General features: G+C 36.5%; 1 long non-coding RNA gene across 1 annotated transcript; it reads right to left on the reverse strand.

The window, feature by feature from the left end:
- Positions 1–9665: 9665 nt before the first annotated feature.
- On the reverse strand, positions 9666–10340 carry LOC135262391 (uncharacterized). Its single transcript, XR_010332208.1, has 2 exons — positions 10254–10340; positions 9666–9924 (listed from the first exon to the last, which is right to left on the reverse strand). It is a non-coding gene; the product is annotated as an uncharacterized LOC135262391 (long non-coding RNA).
- Positions 10341–19578: the final 9238 nt, after the last annotated feature.

Consider the following 19578-nt stretch of genomic DNA (forward strand, 5'->3'; position numbering starts at 1 on the left):
GTGCACTAATGTGGTTATCTATTATTAAGTGTAACATCTTCATAAGACAAAAAAATGATCAAGGACACCTCAAGCTTACTGCTGTGCGGACAAAAATAACAGAAACAATCTTCTGTTCAGTAATGAGAAATCAATCATCGAGAGGAATTACAGAATTACATTTTATTCAACTTAAACATCAAATAAATATGGTAAATGCTAATATTCTTATTTAAGATTTTTTGTTTTTCAGATTTTTCTGTTATACCAATGAATTGGACTCCTATTTGGATTGTTTAATTAAGTCTGCAGGTTGCACTGCTGTTGTTTTTGTCCTTGTTGTTTTTGTTCTTGTACATGCTTGATTTGTGTGTACGCGACAAGTATACTTCTCTTGAATTAGCAGTTGATGTCAAAACTGAGAAAATGGAATCCTAGAAAATGATCATTATGAACAGGCCTCTAAACAATCAATCACATTAAGGCATGCCTTCTGCTGTGGTACATAAAGGGATAAAAATTGCATAATATATGCAGCAAATAACTATGAAATTTGTTTGCTGCCACTGTAAGGAAATAGCATTGTAGTGTTTACTGCATATGCCTGCATTGACAATTCTATCATGCTCATGTTTGTTCTTGGGTTAAACTAGAACATACATACCTATATATACAAACATACTCGGTCCATTCCTATTGTACTGACTGAGGCCTGCCTTCCTGTCCTATGCTATTTCACTTAGTTAATCTCTAGATCAGGTGTCCAACTGCTTTTATGACTGCTGCAGTCACCACCCCCATCCCGAAACATCCCAGCCTTAGTTGAAATACCCTCAGTAATTACCATCCTGTCTCCAATCTCCCAATTATGGCCAAAATATTGGAGCGTGTGGTTGCATCCCAATTACAAAAATTTATGTCCAGCTATAATCTTTTCAAGCCCCTCCAATCAGGAAAAGGCCCCTGTCAAGGTAAAGAATGATTTATTAACATACTGCAATGATGGCTTTTTAAAATCCACATTCTAATGGACCTCGGTGAAGCCTTTGATGAGTCTCCCACAAAAGGATGTAATTTTTTGGGGGGAAGAAATACAGGGGTTACAACCCCCCCAATATAACAAAACAGGCCAAATAACCCCCCCCCCCCCCCCCAAATAGTATAACTTGACGATGAGAAAAATAATTGGATGAGATGGGGATTTAATGATGTGATTGGGATATACTAGTAAGGATGGGTGTTTGTCATTGAAGTTGCATGTGCCATGGATTCCAGGACTTTTTTTTTTTTCTGTTCCCACAATTTAATGTGTATCTTGATTTTCTGGAAGTTTTGGATGGTAACTGTCAACCTTAACATAGCATGCTGTGTTGTTTGTCTTGGTCTAGGCATATTAACAATAACCTATTGCCAAAGACTGGGAGAAACAAAGTATGACAATGTTTACAGTACTCTGGCTGGGATCAAGATTCTCACACTTGTCAGTTGTGCAATCAGATTTTTGACAGCCCCTGTCAACAGTATTGATGTCCAGCGCTCATTCCCCCATTATGTTAACATCAGATATTCAAACCTCATAATGTACAACATATTATGCCAAAACAAATTTTAAAGAAATACACACAGCAACCCTGTTTTATTTTAGCAACACAATTAATAAAATAATAATAATAATAATAATAATATGTTTATATAGCACATCAAAGCATAAGTAGAAATTGCTGTACAATTAAAATTGAACAATTGAAAAGCAATCTTACACTGTAGATTTACACTGAGACAATGCTCAATACGTTCTGTTAAATTGAGGCAAAAAAAGATGCTGCCTGCTGATTTTTTTAAAAATTCAAGTACTTGTTACTGTTTCCTACAGTTATGCATGTTATTTCAATCATTTCCTACTTCTGCATATATGATCTATTAGTTTTTTAGACCATATTTTATAAAAAATTATGTTATTTCCATGACTGCGCCACCACTTCAGCCAATATTTTCTGTGACAAACACCCAGCCTTATGGATCAGTAATTTGTAGTAGTTCCCCTTTAGAATTAATCATAAATTATCATTTCAAGCTGTTCTTTTAGAAAATTTCTTCCCGGGGGGTATGCAGACCCCCCTGCAGGGTTACTGTACAACTTGGGGTCTATGAATTTCAACCCTTGGAATTTCAAGCCTGACTATCACTAACCCCCCCCCCCCCCCATTACACTGCATACACTTCTGGAGCAGCTGAACACTGGGTAACAACACTTTTCAAACACTGAAAATAAGTACCTTGAAAATAGTGTTTCAGTCTAGAATTGTACAGTTACTTGTTTTTATGTATTTGCCAGTTTCAGTGATATTGCTTTAACTGCTCAAGACACCTTATTTCCCAGACAAATTAGTTTTGGAACAAAAGGACTTTCAGAAATATATTATTTTGTCTAGTTTCCAGCATGTTTTCATTTCCACAGGCAGTTGGAGAAGCTGTGCTCCTTAAATTATTTTACAATGCGACTGGAGGAAAGCCACAAGTCTTTGCCAAAAAAAAGCAATATGATAAGTATTCAGTAATGACAGGAATGTACTAGAATGCATTTCTTCTAAAATAACATTTCCTCTTATGGATCAATTTTAACTCTTGAATAACTTCACCTCACAGAATGAAATAGGCATTTGTATTTAATCATTCACAAGAATTTGTTCTCGTGACATATGTCTACAGCTGTGGAACAGAATGTTTTGGAAGGCAAGCTGAGTGTCAGAACTACCCTTTAAATTGTGACCTCTTGGTTGAGGAAATGCAAAAAATTACAGAGGAGTCTATATATCAGGGGTATGCTTGGTCAAAGTTTGGCCATTATTCCACATAACCACAATGCGTATTTTAGTAGGAACTTCAATGAACTTGTGCTAGTCCAGTCATAACCCAATAACCCAATATGTTCCCTTAAATATACTGTAAAAACTTTTGTTCTGCAAATAATTATCATAGATTAACCTAATTGCTAATAATTATAAATGAACTTGATTGCTTAATATTAAGGATTAAAAATCCTGCAGTTTGTCTGAATAAGGGCCGATATCCTGAAGCAGAACTTTCTGTATTTTTTTTTTTTTTTTTGCTTGCACCTACACTCAGCAGTGATCTGCTGGTCCTAATGATCAGCATGATCAGGCTTAATTATACCTCACCATGTTTTCCATTCTAATGTTTTCCATTCCTTTCCACCCCCCACCAACCCCCCCCCACCCCCCACACACACCTCTTTCCCGTAATGAATGCATTTTCTAACGTTCTCTAGTGGAGACTGGGAAATTTTGCTTATTCATGTGACAGCCAGATATATCACAGGGTGAGCACATTTTACCTTGCTTAGAGTAATTACATTTGAATCTGTGGAGGCAGCATTTTCAATGCTTTGGTTTAAAGATTTTGCCAGTCAAACCATTAGAGCTTCATAATTTTGCTGCATCATTCCAGCAAAATGAATCTCCTGCCTCTTTCAAGGGAGGTCACACCCGTTTGGACGATTCTTTCAAAAAACATATTTTGACAGCTTATTTTTCATGTATCATGTCATGAGTGCAACACTATAATCAAATAAAATAAAATAACTTTCCAGAAAATAATAGTAGTTTGCTTTAATCCAATTTTTAAAAGCATATTATAGCAAACTAACATTATTTTCTGGAAAGCTAGTGACTTATATGTTATTATTTGATTACATTGTTGCATTCATGACATCATACATGAAAATGTGTAATCACTCTCATTTGACGGAAACGCATCATCGTGTGCTATTTTTAGGATGTTGTTATCTTCTTCAGCAGCATGAACATATATTTAATGGTATTTGTACAGTAAAACTGTACACTGCACACATTTACTCATATATTGTGAGATGCAATATTTAATGAAATATGTACTCTCAAAACACTGTATGTGTCAGATGTACTTTATCAGTTTCAAACCTAGAGACCTTCAGAATTCCAATATATTTGTAACATCGAAATTGACAAGGCACATCCCCTTTATACAGTAATAAAAAAAACACCCATTCACAAAACTAAAATGTTTTATATCGCAATATATACAAGACATTCATGTAAAAATCTGGCTGTTCATACTAGGTTTACCAGTCTAGCCAAGTACTCAGAAAATTAGCATCTCTTTGCTGGCATAACTTGGACAAATCAGAATTGAACAATTGGGATGATGTCAAGACAGCGGTTGGCCGCAATTTCAATAACATTTAATTTCAATACAAAATCCCTTGTGGGGTTATTTTGAAGAGGGTAGTGAGCACCAAAATATTTTGTGCTATTTTGCTTCTGCAACGACTGTAGAATTTCTTGAGATAGCTATAGCAGCCATAACGTTTTTAGGACTTCTAAGGCAGGTTTGAACACCCATCTCTCATCTCTCATGCACAGAAAAAAAATTTGTCTGGTCTTTCAAAGAAAGAAAAACTACTTTTTCTCTCTGATTTCCATGCACATCTTATGCGATTATAATGGGGAGAAGGAGGTTATGTGGTGGGGTGCTATTAGAATTAAAGGAGGCAATTTTGAATCTGCTTGGGACGGCTTACATTTGCTTCAATGCAGATTGTTGGCTTACCCTTGGGATGGCAAATGTATTGAAATTCTTAGGAGGAAGGAGCCTGTTCTGGAAGAATCTGTGAGTTTGAATTGCAAGAGATAGAGACCCATTTTGGACATAAAAGAATAGATCAGCTCTCATTGTCAAAGCGGACAATATTAAGCCTACTTGAAAAGCTGATCAAACACTGGGAGGTATTGCATGCCTGGGACTCTGGTGGACGGAAAGTATTAACAGCACCCTGACTATCAGTGGACATGCTACCCAGTTGAACATTCTGTAAATTTTAAAAGTTAAATGCATGTTTTGTAAACAGTCTAATCATAAACCCTATGCAGTTTTATACAACTTGTAAGATGCACTACACTTGAGCCATTACAAAACAAATAAATAAAAGCAGTCATGTTGTAGTGGTTTAATAAAAAATGTTTGGAATCACACGTCAGATTCAAATCATATTCAACTAAAACCTTGATAGCAATGAAAGATCCCTGGCAAACCACCTAGCCGTGGCTATATTCATGGTGCCATATCGATTTTATAAAACGATGTTTATATGCCTTTTAATAATTCACCAAAGAAAGACAACGCAACAATTTAAAAAATAATGTTTTCATAGATTGCATTTAATGGTGTGTGCATAGGGCTACTGCAGTTTAATCAAATTATCTGTTATTTACATGTAAATGGGAGTATTACAAAAACGTCTCTTTTTGCGGAAACATGTAAATGGGTTTTTGTTTTATTGATTAATCTTACTATATATATATATATATATGTATAGACAGTAATAGCACTACAGTGCGTGTAAACGTGACTATTGCTTTGTGCTGCCCTATCGGAAAATACTACCACAAGTAAATAGTGCTTCTTCAGTAGCCAAAAAAAGTCAGTAGGCCTTTGTTCCTTATCAAAAAAGGTTTCCAATTACATTATTATTTTCATTCATTCATCCAACAATCTCAAAAATGTTCTGGCCTGGGATTCCCAGAGACTTTGTAGCCAAAGAGCCTAAGGCTATTTCTTTCCTATAGTCAAACTGCAAGACAATGCTTCCAACATTAAACTACCATTATTATTATTATTTTTTTTTTACAAATATTATTAATTGTGACATATTGCCCTTAGACCAATACTCTATTTCAATACTCTGTGGCCTAATTTCCACCATCAGAAAATCCTACCATTGATGTTTTATAGGAAATATCTATTTAAACAGTTCTTCTCCATAAACTACCTGCATAAGAGAGCCAAAAACAGTAAGATTGTGCTGTCCTATTGCTTGAAGCAGGTCTACATGAATAAGGCCAATACAGCCTGACATGGTTTGTACAGAGTAGTGTATATGTTATGTTATACGCCATCTTCATCACCTAAATTCTGCATGCAATGGTAGAGCTAAAACGGATGTATCATGACTCATTACTTATTTGCGGTATGGCAGTATAGGCACACCTACAGTGTATGGTATGTGTACCTGATACAATGGCCAATTAGTGTATCACTAATTAAATATGCCTTAAAGTGTGTGCTTGAACTTATCGGTGTGTTTTCTAACTACAATTAATGTTTGGTGATTTGGATAACAATAGCAATACTTATAACTATTTGTTTCATATAAGCTAGTTTCATATACTACACTTCAACTTAGGTCACATTAACATCACAAATGGAATAAAATGTAAATCACAATAATAATGAAAAACATGCAATTAAAAACCTTCAAAAAAACTAGGTAGCATAAATGTATGGGTATGCCACTAAACACGAGAAAAATGACATAAATATGATGTGTGTATGTGCAATACCCCTTGGTAGGTAGGTAACTTGCTAAGTATGTTGAAATGTCAGAACAACAGAATGAACATGTCAGTGATTTTTGCCTGGGCACATGAATAATAATTCTGGTGAAAAAAGTTTTTCACCAAACTCCAAGGTCCTCTGATAATTATATTACCATCCGGATCAACATGTCATTATTTGATGCAAATTACATCTATTTTGGGCGGTACATTTTTATAATGTTTCTCGTTTTTGGCTTTGGGCAGTATTTTATTTTTTCATATGTGTTTCGGCATGTCTTAGAAATATTCTTAAAAACATATTTTCTTTCTTTTAGGTGTATAACATCACATGAGTTGTGTTGTGTTGTTTTTTTATTTTTTATTTATTAATTTCTTTTTTTTTCGTGATGGGCAGTAGTGTGTAACGAATACGTCCGGGAACAGCCAAACAGACATGACCCCACATAAGGAGAAAGGCTTTATCAGTGCGGACATCACCGATGTTGTCCAGCAGTACTAATCCAATTTGCATTGCATTATATATAGTAATCATTTATACAGCTGGATATACATTGAAGAAATTCAGGTTAATTACCTTGCTCAAGGGTGCAACAGCACTGTCCACCCCGGGAATCGAATCTGCAGCCTTTAGGTTACCAGCTGAGTTCCCTAGCCATTACATTAAAACAACATCCCCATTTCCTCCTTGAAGCTCTACATTATCATCAATTTCCCACTAACACCACATGGCACTTAACTTTACATTGTAGGTCCATGTGTTTACGACTTCTATTTAAGTTATGTATTAATGGCTACTATAGGTTGTGACCCTAATGACATGGCACCAGCTTTTCATTGCCTAAACCTTTTTGTATACACTTATGTTAGGCGCTCAGCAAAAGAGTATCTGTTAATTGCCTGCATGTAAATGTACCGGGGAGTTAAGCAGGCTCAAGGGGAGGACTCAAGATAATTCCTGCCTCATGGAGAGGTTGAGTAGAGACAGGAGTAGTCTGTTCAGGACTGCAGCCTCTGTTGTTTGAACAATGCTGAATCAATCCCTACAGGGTTTGCCAAAACAGAAATGTACCGAAGATTGCAATCTGAAACAGCAACAAAGAAAATCACATAAATAAAGAATAAAAAAAAAAACTCCTGCTGCTACGGAAATAATGATAACCTCCAACAATGAAAGACATGTTTCCCATTTCCAATTGATTTACAAATGCAGCTACATGCTGGTATGCATGGGTTTTAGGTTTTAGTGCTGAAAAGATTCTATACACTGTGGTCTTGCAGTTTTTCAGATAATTGTGGGGTGGATGTATTATTTTTAAAGTTTTTAAGGAGCAATGCACCCCATTGCCACCATCACACTTGTATGTGTGTGTGTGTGTGTGGTGAGTGAGTGAAATATTGAGTTAGGGAAATTAATAGAATTGACAGTTGAATAATCTGCTTAAATGTATATTTACTTTTAGCCTACTGTAATTTTATATTGCTTTCCCAGGTAGAGATACAGGTTCAAATAGTGGTGATGAGAAAATATAGTACAGGTAGCCGACAGATCTTGGTTGGTTGGTTTTTGGTTTGACAGATACAGACAGTTTTCTTGTTTGAATAGATACAGGTAGATATAGTATAGTCACACATTCACTGTACATGATGCACACTCACTGCATGAATGTTATTTATCACCATGTTTCTTGAGAATCCAATATGTTCAATGTATAGCAATATATCCCTTTGTTTTGTTTTTCTCTTTTCTGAGATATGACAAGATAATAATTGAAAGATGCTAAGTCAATAGAGAGCCTGTATGACTCATTCTGCCAAGATAACAGGCAAAATTCATAATGAAAATTTAAAAGCAAAACACAAAGTTCAGCCTGTAGAATGCAGGCCTAATTATCCAACTCAACTCATAAATCCTGCATCCAAGAGTGCAGCTGTACACAGCATAACAGAGCACCTTACCCACTCGCTGTAGGGGTCAAGCATTCAGGCCTCTACTGTTCTCTTGGTGTATGGCACATGCACGTACCCACTTGTTGAGAATATGGTGAGGATGACTACTCTGACCATATCTCTGTAGACCAGTGCCTATGGGTTTTCCAGCACTGAAATCTCAAATGTTCATTGATCTTTGTAATGAGGGGTTTATGCACTGCAACCCTACTATAATATCCCTTACTATGTATTTGTAGACAGACCGTTCTTGCTGACACAGTCTGATCATGTCCTGCATTGACATTCTGAGTCACCTGAGGAAGAGTTGCTCTTCTGTTTTTCCATACATTTCACACTAATGCACATACATCACGGTCTTCGAATGTGCGCTTGCGACCACAATTTCCGACCCTATTTACTGATGTCTTTCTCATATGATCTGAATGCAGATGTCAATTTATTTACGGTTCCTATTGAAACACAAGCCAGTTGAGCAGCCTTTGTGACTGAAGCTCCTGAAATTTTCCAGTGCATACTTTGGTACAAATAAACCTTCAGGGTTAATGTGTATTTCTGCATTTAAATTTGACATTCGTTCATTCTCCTCTATTCATAGTCAGCTCGCTCCCTCTTGTGGTTGACATCAGTATATAGCCTATTTTATTATATAGCCTAAGGTTATGAAAGGCACGTGATAAGAACATTACGTAGTTGCATTGTTGCTAAGTTTATCAAACGATACTTGTTATGAGACCTTTAAATAGTTTCAAGATAAGACGATTGATGTTAATGTCACAGATTTTCTTTCTTCATTAGCTTTGAGAGATGGCTATGAGAGATATGGCTGTAAGTAGTATGATATGTTGATTGTCAAATTTAACAAAATAATTGTCCCTTGTTTTATGCATATTAATGCAGAGAAATTAAGGCATGTATCTTGCAATCTTCTGACAACAAATGAATGCTTCTAATATACTAATTCCAATGTTTTGGAAATACACATGTTGACACAAGGAAACTACCGCTCACAACTGACACACCTCAGGTCTCCACCCTCTCCAGTTTTACATATATAAATGTACATCTGAAATGGGAAAACTGTAGCAAGGCCTATTTCCATGTACAGTTCCTTGACTTATGTGATTTACCATATTGTGTCAGTTTAAAAACATTGCATGAACCTACTGAATCAGACACTATTAATCACTTTACTCACCAAACCTGTGAGTAATCAAGTATTGAGAGAGTGGAATGCACTGATGCGCAGTCTTGAAAACACCAAATTAGTAATTGCATACAAGGGCCACGACAACCCCAGCTGATTGAGTTAATTTTTTTGTATATGAAGACACAACAAATAAATGGCAGCAATCGTTGTTTATTTATGTAACTGAAATTATTTTTGGACTCCACCTCCAATTGGAACTTGTAGTTTTTAATTAAAGTGTCTGTTCCACTGTGCTTGTTAAGACGATCCTCCTCCAGACCTGCGTGGAACAGCAGCTTGCTTGGCATCAAGGAGATATGGCAGGGATTACCGGTGCCTGTTTGGAATTAAACACTCCAACCTGACAGAGGCGGATGCTATATGAAACTGTCAAGTCCATATGCATATCGTCACCTGAAAGAGGAGGACAATTGAAGTAATACAGGTATTAAAAGCGTAAGTGCTGAACTGGACTCAAATGCACAATACACTGGATTTGAAACATCACGTGAGATTGCTATGACAGTCACTTGTATATAATGCAAGCAGAATGGCATGCATAAAGCCACCTAACTGCTGAAGGCAGGAATGTGAATGTCCTTTGCATCTGCAAGCATTCATCTTTGAATTGTCAAGGACAAATTTATGTAAGTTATTAAGTGTTACCTTTTGGAAAGATTTTAAATTTTACTTTAAAAAGAAATTATCTGTTATCTAAGACAACACTTGCTAAAATTCCTTACTAGTAAAACCCTTGCTGTCACAATGTATTTCCTCAGGTGAAATGTGTCAACAATGAGTAAAAACAATATTAAATTCCAGTATCCAGTCCTTGCCCTGTTAGTTTGTAAATCAAATGGTAAATGGACTGCATTTATATAGCGCCAGACAACCGCTCTTACCTCCTGAGCTATGTCGCCCCGATCCTTAATTGACCCTTAAATCAATTAAGGATATAAGTAATCCATGGTATTATTATACATAATTCAAACTCTGAGATAGGACTGTTTTTGACTAACCTCTCAGCTCTTTTCCTGTGCTCTTGAAATAAATGTGCCCATACTTATGGGGTAAATTGAGCTATGGTGAGCAAATAAATAAATAATAAGACAAGAGGCTGCATACAACTGAAACATAATAAAAAAAAAAAAAAAAGAACAGTGTGTGCAAAGTTTGAAGATTATATGAGCTTCAGATCAAGCAGAATGTCTAAAAATCATATGAAATGCATAATGGTGATTCATAGAGGACGTGGCCAGCACACTCTGCACACCCACATTATGACCTGATATATTTAAGGCGCAGTGCCTTTCAGAGGTAACATTAGTAACATCTGTGCAAAAGTGTTAACTTTATGTGAACAAAAGATCAGGAGATATGGCTTGAAATGGAACGCGTATTTGTCACATGTAAGATGGCCGCCAGGCCAGGTGGTCTGCCTAGTACGACAACATAGACCTATGGAAACAGGATGACATTTTGACTGTGTGTGTGCAAAGAATACTATATGAGCTTCAGGTGAAGCAGAATCTCTAAAAATGACATGAAATGCATAAGATGCATTTTAGGAGGGTGCAGCCAGCACGATGTATGCACCAGTGATTATTCCTTTGCAAAAGTTGTCACCCCAGATGTTTACTATAAGCATAAGAAGTTTTAAGTTCCTACAAGACGTGCAGCGGGTTGGCCACGTGCAGCAGGGAGCGCTTTTTTTTTTTTGGTGGTGTGGCGTACATATGGGGTTTGGCCAGAATACTGTACGATATATGCACTATTTGTTTATATTTCGGGTAGTCCATGACAAGTGACAAATGTACACAATGTTAGATGCTCCTCAAATTTATACTGTAGGATAGGCAGGATTATGAAACAAAAAGTATGTCTATTGATGGCAAACATTAAGGGGTGTGACCAGTAAAGCAAAGGTGGCAAAGCTTGTTTCTTCACAATTCTGAAACCTCTCTACCTATGGTTTATGCCTGGTTTTACAAAATTCTGTGTGTATGCTGCCGGAGGCTTGTAGACTTGTGCAGAAAAACCATAGTATGGAGCATGATTTAAAGGAAACAGCGTGTGCTGGGGGGCATAGCTTGAAGTGTGAGCTACCAATAAATGCTTTCCAATTAAATTTGGCCAATATATCTTGTGTAAGCATGCAAAGACAGAAAAGCCTGTAATGTATGCTGTACGAGGTACAGGCCCCCAAGCAATCTATGGCAAGTTTACTTCTAAAGTACTACATATAGGGAAGGCATATGGCTATTTGCAAAGGTACAATTTAATCTAAACTGGACATCTGAGTAGGTTTACACTGGATGCAAAAAAACAGTAGGACAATTAGTGTCCTGGAAAAACCTTTTGTGCACATTCTTTCTGTAATATGTACTCTTTTGTGAACTATAGGCCTAATTGTTACTGCCCCAAGCTGCTTTTTGCAGTCATGGTCCATCAGTTACTGTGTTCTCATGTTCTACTAGAGAAGAGGAAGGGCAAGCAATCTTCTCTGTCCTCTCAGAGTAAATAATTTGAAGTCGAAGGGGAAAACTAAAATAACGGTGAACTGTACTCTGAGTGTAATGGTTTTTTGTTTGTTTGTTTTTTTTTTCTGGCTCAGCTCCAGAAGGCATTTTTTTTTACCCTATATCAGAGATTATTGTATAATATAGGAATTACCATTTCATCCCCTTTTTGGTCACCATCATTTCACTTTGGCTTGTGGCAAATTTATATAGTAAAAACTTTCACTGCATTAAGACAGCCTAGTCAGATGTGAAGGGATTTGTGGGTACACAGCTAAAGCCAATAGGGCCAATGAAATAAATGAATTTCCATCACCATCATCTTCACTGCATGATCAGAACAGGCAGTTTCTGATGGGAACTTTATCATTTTAAAAATTCCAGTTAAGTCTTGGGAAGGTAAAGATGTGTGTATAAGGAATCACTTAAAAACTATATTAAAAAGTGGTTGCCATCGACGAATGATGGAGGAGTTGAAAATTATCTCTGGCCTTAAATCATTTTGTCTCTGTGAACCAATGGTCCCTTTGCTGTGAAAAGCACTTATTGAAAATCTACCATGTGATAAAGATTTTGTCAAAATTTATAGCGTGTGAAAAAATCTTTAAACTGAAAAGTGACTGTCCAGGACAATGGTTTATCTGTTCAATATTGGTGCATTGCACGCTTATCACATTAGTTTATGGTGGAGGCCATTCATTGTAAACACATTTGAGGAGGGTTATCAGTTTTACCCAGGGTTACCCTTTGATTTCATTTCTTTGAAAGAAGACAGTAGCCACAACAAACACATTTCCTGAGTCTTCTTTTTCAGTCTGATCGATTAACAAGGTCCTCCAAACTCCAGCACCAATGAGGCATGTTTCAAAGATTTGAGCTGCAAATGATTTCTAAACCCTTTTTAGAGCCTTTTACTGAGCATCTTTTATTTATGTAAGGATGAGTTACTGGTTATCGTTTGTTATAGACTTTGTGCCCCATTTTCACAGTCAGGGCACAATTTTCAAACACTAGCTGTAACTAAAAATTTTGGCAAGTTAGGGTGTGTTCAACTAAATTTTGTTAATTTGAAACTTAAAAGAGAGTTTGATGAGTCAGAACATGTCAGATTATTACAGCTTCCAGTTTCAGTGCAACAGCTATCGAATGCCTCTACAAGATTTAAATGTACTACTACTTTTAACAACAGAGCTGATGGTTGTAGTCAATAATTGTTTAGTCCAGCCAGTAGTGTAATGTATACCTTTGGGCACTATATTATACACGTGCCAAGGCCAGTTGTCCCACACTGACCTCTGCTTGAAGCTGGAAATGCCTCCAAAAATGTAAATTCCAAACTGGCTGGCCTAAACAAAAAATATTTAAATAGACATATTTATGTCCTGCTACAGATCATTTTTCATGGCTGGTGGCCCTTGCAGCAAAGTTAATTGCATCTGTTTTTTAATGTCTGTAAAAAGCCGGTGTTAACTTTTTTTTTCTGGCACAAGATCAGAAAGGCAATTCTTAAGAGGAGACATCTTCAGCATGTTTGAGTAAAAAGTCTCCATAAATGTAACAGCCATTGGATTTTGCCAATTTATTTGGAAATTATATGGCTTGGCTGAACTCTCAATTCTCGATACAATGGCTTGACTGAACTCTCAGGTTTGATTGGTCCAAAGTCAGTCAGGTCAACCACAGCAGGCAGGCTACTTAGTAACAATGTAATATTGTATGCACCATGGACAGGTTTGCCCTATCCAATTGTATTGTATCTCACAAAGGCCTTACTATAAACACAAGATATCCGATGTATCGCCTAAATAGCGAGCATTGGCCTGCATAACTGCATTGCACACATCCTGCACTTCAAATAGTCAAACTGAAATCCAACTTTATGCGTTCATTAATTCATGAGTGGGGCATTCATAACACCACCAAAATAGCGCAATGCACCTGGATTTAGGTCAAAACCAGATCTTGGTTGGTTTTAAATGTTTCTATTGAAGCACCCCCTATTGTGCTGCCAAAACCGTGTTGACATAAATGGGTCTACTGCAGACCACAAAACTACCAAACGTGCCACAGGTGAAAAATATTCTGTTTGCGTAAAGCAAAACTTGCAATTCCACTTGTGCCTAGGCGCATTTTCAATTGTGTTGTCACCAAAATGGTGCTCTTACAGTGTAGGTTCTCTATTGCTCTGCAAAGTTTTGAAGGCAAGGCAGAGTGATCTGTTTACTCCTTAAAATGAACGCTCCTTCCTCTGCAGACACAGGTATGTCAAATGGAGAATGCCAAGGGCCTGGTTCACAAACTCATGATTTAAGTTTGTGTCTTTTAGAGGAGAAATTCTCTTCAAATAATATTGGACTGGGGCTGGATCTTGGCACTTTCTAAATGACAGGGGGGTCTCACGCCTTAGTGAATCCTCATAAAATCCCCTTCTGGGCTTCTGTTTGTGTGAATGCTTCATGCCGGCATGTTCAATGAGTCCACACTGCCTCCGGTATCAACATGTCTATTAGACTGTCTTCCTGTCCCTCTGTGACTCCTCAGTACTGAAGTTTCCAATGAGACAAACAGAAAATACTTCTAATTGTGTTATCACTGTCCTTGTAATTGTGAATATCTCATTTGTGATCGACTTTATCACTGTACTCGTTACAGTGGAGTTCCCTTCATTGTACTTGTAATTGTGGAGATCCTGCCGGTGTTAGACTTTATGACTGTAATTGCAATTGTGGAGCCCCGTCAGTGTTAGACTTTATCACTCTACTTGGAGATCCTGTCAGTGTTCAACTTTACGACCATAATTGTAATTGTGTAGACCCCGTCAGAGTTAGACTTTATGACTGTAATTGTAAAGACTTTTATCACTCAACTTGTAATCATGGAGATCCCATCAGCGTTTGACTTTATAACTGTACTTGTAATGGTGGAGATCCCATCACTGTCAGATTTTATTGCTCTACTTGTAATCATAGAGATGCTCTCAGTGGTAGACTTTATTGCTGTTTCCATCCCCTTGACAAGGGCAAATTTTCAACAGGTTCCAGATTTTTAAACATGCACAGTAATTCTGTATAGCTTATGTATTCTTTCTTGGTCACCAGATAAGAACCCAGGAGGGCTCATTTATTCTCTGGTACCCCTTTATTATCTGGTATCCAAAGGCAAAACAATACTTCACTCATAACAAGTTCCTCATCTGTCTATGCTTGTGTTGCTGGATTTTTGTTCATAATGGTACCACCATAGTCTTTTCTATGATACCAGAATCTTTTATAATCCTAAATCTCACGTGCTGCTTCTATCACTATGGATTCATGCAAGAAATAATTACACATACAACTATGGGCCTACAGCGCCATATTTGAAAATGTTACAGAAAAAGAGTATCCTACAGCCGCATGACTGTTACAGAACAAAGATATAAACATGGACCGTATTTCCGAGTTCTATGAAACACAGCAGCCACTGCCTGATAAGGGAACATTTATATGTATACTGCATGTAGGTATTTAGCAGACAGTTATCCAGAGTGACTTAAATAAGCCTACAGGTTTAGACAACAGTAAGTACATAATCTTACAGGTTAGATGCCAAAGTACATGCAAGATGTAAATAGAAAATGTGTAATTAAGAAATGTGGAAATTAACTAATATTATACATATTCCTTAGATGTGATTTATTATGTGTGAAAATGTTTTATATCTAGTTGCTCCCTAGTAAGTGCATGTCTGTTTTTCTTGGAATTCAATAATGAATGTAAAGAGTTTTGCCTATTATAATTTAATCAAAACATAGAATAAAACATTTTACAGTCTTTTGTCTTTTATCTTATCTGCAGTTTTATTTTGTACTTTGAAAATAGCGTACTCTGCATTAGTTATTATTATATTATTATAAGTAATAGTATACTTAGTAGTTCTGCTTCTTATAATTAAATTTCCTTGGTATCAATAAACTCAGTTGTGTGATCTGATGTAACACTCCTGTTTTCTATTTTCATTTTTAAATGTGAGGGTTATGTGCAAGTAATAAGATTAAATATATTTCATCTAAGAATGTGGAAATTAATAATATATCATATTTAATGTCACAGAAAAAAGAACCTTGTTTTACTGTTTAAATAAATAAATAAATAAAAGTATTTCTGGCTTTCTCTTCTGCAGAGCTTTCACAAGTATGTAGCTGAGTTTATGTTGATTTCATTTACAGCCTCATCACAATTATTTGATTGCAGTGTGTAAGCTGTTATCTACGATCTATAAGTGAGATGTACAAGCCATCTCTGGAGCGAAAATGTGATTATTTAATAACAAGGTTTGTTTTCTGGTCTGTCACCTAGCTTCAATAATGAATCAGTTACAGATATGAAAGAAGGTGTGCATTTTAAATTGCCACAGCAAGCAGCGGAAAACAAGGGAAATATGTGTGAAGTTCAAACAGAGACCAGGCCACTGGGGAAAAAAGGAATCACTTAAATGGCAAGATCGGATTGTCTTAAGCTTTAATCTCACTGCTTACATAAATTAGACCAAGCCCACTCTGATCCCTCAAAGACTGATCACCGCTGATTAGTGTTTAAACACAAACGTTTAAAGTGGGGATTAAACTTGTCAGGGAACAAGTAGGTTCAACCTTCAACTCACAAGGGATAGGGCAATATGTAGGATGGGGTGTGAGTAGCCTTGGCACGGGCGTCTGTTGCTGCTCCTGTCTGTTTGTGATTTTGAGCCAACCTACTGTCAAGCGATGCCGTTTATTTTCTGTGCGTGTTTACAATGCAGAAAAGTGGATGTAAACTGGCCCACTGCTGCATAGAAACATAAGTGGCCAACACAGTATGATGGAAGAATATGGCACCGCTCCCCTGCCAAACATCAGCATGATACAGAAGTGTTATAATCCAGTGCCAACTGCGTGCCCTTTTTTTACAGAACAAATTAAACAAAGTGCCAAAACCTCCTAGCCAGGAAAAATAATCATTCGCAGCAGGTGCAAGTGATAGTGATGGGAGAGCCCGAGTTCATAAACCACACAATTGATGGAGCCATCATATTTCATCAATGACTCACTGATTGATTATAACTAACTGTCTTTTTAGGATATAACTGCTTGAGACAAGCCATTAAGTGACAACACGTGGTCTCTCCACCCATTATTAGGTTTATTCATGAAGCTTCACTTTCCCTAGGGGTTCAGGTTTGAATGGACAATTAATTTGCAACCCCCTCTGGTCAACAATTTTGTCCATTCCAAAGTTTGTTCAGTTTGGTTCAGAATTTCAACCTCCTCTGCCTCCCCACCCAGCTACAGCACTGCCTGTAATGCCACATGAGTGAAATCTCTGGCCAATCAAGTCAGTTCACTGATGGAAAATGATAGTTAACTGGACTATCAGATTTCTGATTTGAAGTATCCGATTTGAATACCCCTGCTCTGTGGTGTAGAATGTTCCACAAAAAAACTAAATAATAATAATATTAATAATAACAATAATTATAAATAAATGATATATATATATATATATATATATATATATATATATATATATATATATCTTGAAAACATCCCTCTGCTCATAATCTCGCTGTACCTTTTGAAGAACTCCCAGAAGGCAGTAGTTCTTTCATATTTACTTTTTAATTAGCGACAGATTAGCTTCTGGAGTATGGGGTGAGTTGACTTTCAATTCAGATAATGACTTTGATTCACAATTAAGCAATGAGGCAGAACATAAACCAGCAAACCCAGCAGCAAGGAATAATTGCGCATCCCTAGTCTAGTATTTAGCTTTAAAGGGTAATGCAAACAATTACTGGTAATAGTACTCACCAATCTGTCATTTAAAATATTAAATAAATCAGAAGTAAATAACATTCTTTCAATTTTCAATAGCTAATTGAGGGCTGTTCCATTTGTATTTATTTGTGTGTGTGTGTGTGTGTGTGTGTGTGTGTGTGTGAGTATGTATATGTGTGTGTAAATATGCATGTATTTTAATGCATACATGAATATACTATATATACTGTATATATTATTATTATTATTATTATTATTATTATTTATTTAACATTTATTTAACCAGGTTAGTCTCATTGAGATTAGAAATCTCTTTTTCAAGAGAGACCTGGAAAAGCAGCAGTCGATTACAGACACAACAACATTTCAACATTTAACATACTGTAAAAGCAGACAAACAGCAATGTTCAAAGTTTCACAATCTGGTTACACATGAGTAGTCTGTAGTGCAACTAATGGTCAAAGCAATTACAAATTTTACTTTCCTCCATAACATTAAGCCTTTTTTAAAAGTAATTTAATGATACAAGCTCTTGTAAATTAAGTTCTTTCTGGAGCTCATTCCACGCTGAAGGAGCTGAGAACTGGAACGCTTTTTTGCCAGCGTCAGTACGAGCCTTTGGCACAGACAATAAAACACTGTTTTGTGAGCGAAGCCAATATTTGTCTGCTGGACAATGTACATGCATACGTAAGATGGAAGCAATTTCAATATGGCCTTGTTAATGAAAATATACCAGTGACATAGCCTACTTAATGCCAAGGAGGGCCAGTCCATTCTCCTATAAAGAATACAGTGATGTGTCAAAAATTTGTAGTTTGTGACAAACCTCAGTGCCCCATGATACACCATGTCTAGTCGACGCAATGACGCTAAAGGTACATGCATATATAAAATGTCTTCATAATCTATTACCAGTAAGAAAGTAGCTGAGACTAGCCTCTGTCTCACCTCAATAGAAAAACAGGACTTGTTTATAAAATAAAAATCCAACTTAAACCTAACCTTTTTTACAAGGGAATCTATATGAAACTTAAAAGTGAGACCATCATCTATTAAAAAACCCATGTACTTATAAGTTCTCATCCTTTCAGTTGGTTTATTTAAAAAAAAAAAAAAACAATTTGGTTTATATGTATGTATATATACAGTATGTTTGTGTGTGTGTGTGTACAGTGTGTATGTATGTGTGTGTATATACAGTATATATGCCCACTTAATACTGTATAGCTATATATCCATTTAATTTAATAATGTCACAAGAATTGAAATTAATATAGTGATCAAATGAAAAATATTTTCAACACAGCTTTTGAAGATGAGCCCCTACATGTGTGGATCAGCCTAAAATTAGCATGGGAAGAAATGTCGGCTTGCCCCTGCAATAATTCATCTGTTTTCAAGATGAAAGGAATTCCTGGAGTGTCTGGGAAGTTGACACAATTAATAATAACAGCAAAATGAGACAAAATAAAGATTAGCCTGTAGCAGGCACTGCCACCAAAGCAGACTCATTAATCATCTTTGACTGGATCAAGGGGATTAAGTTAACAGTTTCATGCCAGTATCAATGACTGCCGGTGCCAGTGAATGCAAGTCTCTCTCCATTCAACGTAGTGAGGAGATAATCATAATCATCCAAATTCTCTCCATGCAATTTGTTGGAGCACCTTACATTGTCAGAAAAGTGTCCAATTTGTTATCCTTTCACTGTCAGATTTAATCTTTCCGCATCCCTCCCTCATAATCTTTAG

This window comes from Anguilla rostrata, chromosome 9 (genome assembly GCF_018555375.3).
Source record: "Anguilla rostrata isolate EN2019 chromosome 9, ASM1855537v3, whole genome shotgun sequence".
NCBI classification, from domain to species: domain Eukaryota; kingdom Metazoa; phylum Chordata; class Actinopteri; order Anguilliformes; family Anguillidae; genus Anguilla; species Anguilla rostrata.